This window comes from Nelumbo nucifera, chromosome 4, assembly GCF_055504915.1.
Source record: "Nelumbo nucifera cultivar China Antique chromosome 4, China Antique-T2T, whole genome shotgun sequence".
NCBI lineage: Eukaryota > Viridiplantae > Streptophyta > Magnoliopsida > Proteales > Nelumbonaceae > Nelumbo > Nelumbo nucifera.
In genome coordinates this window covers 84,804,715-84,810,714 of record NC_142652.1, presented here as the reverse complement: position 1 = coordinate 84,810,714, position 6,000 = coordinate 84,804,715, and positions in this window count along the sequence as shown.

The window sequence follows — 6,000 nt, the reverse complement described above, 5'->3', positions numbered from 1 at the left end:
CCCCCCTTTGCAGGGGTAGAGACCTTCTCGACCTTCTCTTTCTACCCACCAAAAGGCCTCTGGGGCGTCTTGGCCTGTTCCTTCTGCATGGTGTGAGCACATTCCAGAACATCCTAGCGGGCATCCATTGGCACCTCTGCAAACAAAGTGATGCCATCAGTAAGGCAACAAAAGAAAAAAAAAGAGAAGAAGAGAAGAGAGAAGGAAAAGGGAGGGGTAAAAAGGACATGTTAAAAGACTACAGGGTCTCTCCTACTGAGGGGAGTAGGGTTAAGCCCCACAAAAACTAGTGGGACCTCCTCCTCCACCAAGGGCTTGGCTCAAATTATCCCCAGGTTAAGCAACTACGCGAGGTCATCGTTCTCCGCACTCATGAGCACAGGGACACTCTTCTCCGCAGCCTGGCTAACTTCTCCCCACCCTGACTTGAAGGACCAACCCTCGGGGCAATGACAGAAAGAAGAATTTTCCCTTCCAGTTATGCACGGAGGAAGGGTTCTCTATCGTCTTGGTCTTACGAGGTTGAAGGTAGTACATGCTGTCCACGGAGGAATGCCTCCTTGGCAAAAACAGCGCTCAGAAGAGCCTTAGCATCAGCTCCACCCCCTAGAACTGAGCCACCACCAGCATGGCCACTAAGGTCCTAATAGCCTTGGGCACCAGCTGGCTGAGAGTAATCCCATACGCCCTCAACAATTTGGAAATTAGCGGATGAAGGAGAAACCGGAGACCAAACTGGAGGAAATGTTGGTAGACGCAGACCTCCTCCTCCTTAGGAGTCCACGACTGTTCGCTTACTTCGAGCACCCTCATACCATAGGATGAGGGAATAAAGTACTGCCTTGCCAGAGCTTTGACCTGGTCCCTATCTAGAGTGTTCTTGAAACCTAGGCGGAGGACATCGGTCTCAGCTACTACCTGGGCAGCTCGTACCGAGAACATGGTCTAAGGTTCCCTCCCCCACGGCTGGGCAGGCCCCTTCGGCCTCCCTCAGTGTCACATAAGCGACACTCTAACAGGGAGGGTCCTCACCTCGATGGTTGCCTTCAGTGCCCTTAGGTGCTACCCTTTCCCGGAGCATCTTGACCTCCTACCGGAGGGGGGCAAGAGTAGAAGGACTCAAGGGGGAAAGGGGAGAAGGGGTATGGGAAGAGCTCCTTTCCGACTCATGCAGAAGTTCATAGCACACAGGTCCAGAATCTGAGAAAGACATTGTTTAAAGTTACCTAAGAAATTTGGAAGAAGAAAGAGTGAGAGTAAAGTTACCTTAGAGGCAAACGACGGGAATGCTACTCCTAAGGGCCTTATTTAAAGAGGAACGAACGGCCCAGATTTCTCAAGATCCAACTGCTAAGAAGCCACCGCCTCCACTACCCAATCATGGCGCACTGCGTGATGCTCAACCTCAGAAGGTGAAACAACGCGCTAGCGATGGCTCGGATTGTCCCTAATCCAACAAACGTGAAACGCCTCTGCACCTACGATTCATTTGCACCACATCCCTAAACGCTCACCCTCGGAAGGCGAAATGACACTCAACCTTACAATCTTTAATGCATAACCCCAAAAGGATGTTGGTAATTCTAAGTGTACGAGAAGTGATCGGACCATATCCAATAAAGTTCAGTTCCTCCTCTCTAACACACTGTTTAGTTGTGGTGTAGCAGGAGGAGCTAGTTGTGATACTATCCCATTGTCATTTAAGTAGTCCCTAAATTCGTCAGAGAGATACTCGCCACCTCGATCTGATCGAAGGGTCTTAATTTCTCTCCTCAACTATTTCTCGACCTCTTGTCTGAATTCTTTGAACTTTTCAAAAGATTCAGACTTATATCTCATTAGGTATACGTAACCACACTGTGAGTAATCATCGGTAAATGTTATGAAGTAAGCGTGTTGGTTACATGTCCTAACATTCATGGGACCACATACATCAGTATGTATAAGGTCAAGTGTGATTGTCGATCTTTCAGGCTTACCGTCAAATGGTCATTTCGTCATCTTACCCTGAAGGAAATGTTCACAAGTTGGAGGATCTTCTACAGTTAGAAAATTCAAAGGACCATCCTTTACCATACTTGTGATATGATCTATGTTGATGTGGCCAATTCGGTAATGCCACAGGCACGTAGGATTAACTGTATCACGGGTTCTTTTCTTGGGGATATCATTCAACATAGTTTCGTTTATATTTGTTTCCAGAGAAGGATGAAGAACATAGAGACCATTCTCAATTTCTTTGTATGCGAGGAATTTGTTAATTCTTTTAATAGTAATCGTATTACTAAAGAAAACAGAATATCCATCTGCACACAGTTTTGAAACAAAAATCAAATTTCTTCTCAAATTTGGTACATAAAGACAATCTTTTAATGTAATTAATCATTCTCTAAAATACAATTCTATAGTCCCTATGGCTGTAACTGCAACACTTGCAGAAGTCCCCAAGTAAAGAATCACCTCTCTGTCACTCAGTCTTCTGCTTATCCTGAACCCCTGCAACGTATTACATGCAAGAGTGGAAGCCCCAGAGTCAATACACTAGGAAGCAGAAGTTACCAACAAATTAGTTTCTATGACAAAGGATTTGAAATTACCTTGCTTCTTGGTCTCCAGGTACTGAGGACAGTTCCTCTTCCAGTGGTCGGCCTGCTTGCAGAAGTGACAAGCATCAGTTGCTTTGTCCTTCCTCTGCCTTTTGGTCTTGCTAATTCTCTTCTAAGGCTTTTTTTTGCCCGATTTGCCAGCTTTCAATAAGCATGGCAATGGGCTCATCATTCTTTATTAGTTCCTTGGCCCTCTGCAATATATTGCTGAGTTCTTGGATGCTAACATTTAGTTTGTTCATGCTGTAGTTCATGATGAACTGATTGAAGGAAGGAGACAAAGAATTTAGGATGGCATCAACCTTGCTGAGATGATCAAGCCCGGATCCAAGAACCTCAAGTTCATTGACGTATCCCATCATCTTAAGACAATGGTCATGAACTTGCTGGTTCTTGGACATTTGCGCGGTCATGAACTGTTCCAAGACCTTCTGACGAGTAGAACGATTATGCTCCTCATACATCATCCTTAGACTATCCAAGATATCCTTGGACAATTCGATCTGATCGAACTGTCACTGTATCGAATTATCTAAGGAGGCTATGATGTAGCACTGGGCAAGGGAATTTTTCTCTTTCCATTCTTGATAGTCTCTCCTACAGGCCTCAGAAGCCCTATCATCCAGACGTTCCGAGGCAGGATTTTTAGCTACCTTGTCCAATATCTCGGACGTCAAGACTAACATAAGGTCCACAACCTTATTTAATTCATGTTATCTACATAGATATGGCTTTTAATCTATGTTCCATTTCCATTTATTCATCTCCGAAATTTCCCTCATATCTCATTGACGAGACTGCAAATTATGTCTTTGGAAATGTGGAATCACATAGGTGCATGGAGCCAATAGTTTCAGCTGCATAACCCCACCACCTTTCTATGAAGGATCATATCCACTCATCTTATGAGCTTTCCCTTTGGCCTCTATTAGACAAGGTTCATTACCATTTTAGGCTAAACCTTTCTGTCCAGTGAGTGCTCACCCATCATATTCGTGAACGCTAAGGTACCGTGAGAGAGTTTCATTTTAGGATAGGCCCCTCCCACATCTGTGTATGACGCCCCTATCATCTTATGAAAAAATTCAACAGATCCAGCAGCAAATGGATAGCCCAATTTTATGGTGTGTTTCCTTATTACTAAAGGACTCATCTTCATGTTAATGATGGAAGGCCTTTAGAGAGTTCATCATATGAATCTCCCTATCACATGCACTCATATTTCAGTGGAGGGAACGAAATATTACGCCCTAATTTAATTTAGGTCAAACCAAAGTGGTTCCCACTGACTTTCATAAACCCAAATTCAGATGGGCCCTAAACGGCTAGGGTTCCGCACGATTCCTCTTGGGGAGGAAGCTAATGTGGGGCCCACCACAAAGGGAGATCATCCAATGATCTTAAGGACACCATGGCAATGATGTGCATTCAGCCATGGTGTGCGTAAGAATCACTATCGAATTAGCATGGGCCAAATACTTATGGCCCATGAACGTTGCACATCACACATCCATACATTACATGTAGGAAAATTCATAATATTACTGATTAATATTATCTAGGTATATGGGCTGAATTGCAAAGAGCAGTTCGGCCCATATAGCTTTTATGCTGAAATGAGCTAAAGCAGTTTTAACTTATTAAAGCTAGGTTTTACAAGTGTGGGCTGAATTGTATCTTGTAATTAACCATCAACTCCTGTGAAAAGTTAGGGCTGAGAGTAGCCCTCATCGAACCACAAATTCGGTCCAACTAGTTTAGTCAAATCTGGTTTGAATGGGTCTAGGGTTTGATTTTTAATTCAAGAACATGATCTGAAATTAAATTACTGATACAAGACATTCAATAATCAGTAGGGGGCTGTTCGTAGGACTGCTACTCTACAAAACAAAAGTTAGATAGCAGCATGCAGTTTCAAAAACTGCAAATCGCAGATGGCCGAACCCTAATATGCGAAATTCTTCTCCTTGCGCTTTCTGCTTCAACTTTGAATGAAATAAAATAGAAAACCTAATTTCTATTAATATTACATCAAAATTGAATTCCTATACATCCCGTCTAAAAATTAAAATAAAATAATTAATTACAAACCAAGAATGAAAAGGAACAGCAGGTGCGCAAATTTCTTGCGCCATTAAAGATTTCGATCTCCACCGTATGAACAACCCAAAAATCAAGAAAAATATGCATAACAATTCTACATATAAATTAGATTTATAAATATTTAATTTCAGATCAATCGCCCAAAATTTGGGAACCAATTTCCCAAAAAATCGCTAATTTGCGCAAATCGGGTAGAATGCCTTCTGCCCATTTGCGCAGATCCAGATCTGGTTAATTTTGGTTCAAGATTTGAACCTAGATCTGATACCACTGAAGGGATGAGAAATCCATCATATGGATGGCAGAACCCTACAGGAAGGTTGGGCGAAATTTCAAAAATTTCTCTCTCTCCCATGTGGGAATCACATTCCCTATTTTAGAAAACTACATTTTCAAGGATCAATCTTGAACCCAAACCAGACCAGATCTGAAACCAAAAGGGGGTGGAGGGTTATACCTGATATGAAGTAGTAATAACCTCCAATGAAGGTGTTCATGCCCAAGGAAAGATCCAAAGACTACTTCCACCGAAAATGACACGGTGCGGGATGATGCAGAATCAACAGGATGGTTGTTTAGCAAGAACCAAATTCAAAAGCAAAAATCTAATGGAGGGCTAGTGAGCACGACTTCAGATTACCTTTTCTGCCAAAAGGTAATATCAAGAACCCATCTTGATCGCTCCCACGAGTGGAGATCGAATTGGTATGGCGGCAAGAGCAAGAGAGAGGGAGGTAGTGCAGTCAAACTGTGTTGTCTCTCTTTGGAATTCAGCAGTCAGTCAGATGATTTCTTATGTGTACTGAGGGTTCGCCCTGCTCTCCTATTTATAGCCTTAAAGAGAGGTTCTCATAATCCCATTAGGAGTTTCCTAATCCAAATCTTGTATTTGGATCTGGACTCTCTTTAAGAGATAAGGATAATCCCTTATCTTATCTACAAATAAAGATCACCCCCCTAATCTAATTAGGAGTTTCCTAATCCAAATCTTTATTTGGATCTGGACACTCTGAGTGGATAGGGATAATCCCTTGTCCTATTTGCTGATCTAAATCCCAGAACTGCCCTCATTTAATTAATCTCATTAAGCCAGTTCGAATTGGGTTTTAGGCCCATTAAGTCTATCTGTTCACTTACCCTCCAAATTGCTGCCTAGTTGGATATCCTTGTATGGTGTGGGACCCAAACATTGATCTACACATCATCCACATGGGTTCAGCCCAACCTCTGTTATAAGGCCTGGCCGAATTCACTGTAGGAGATAGTGAGCCCTTGAGTCCATCACCATGGG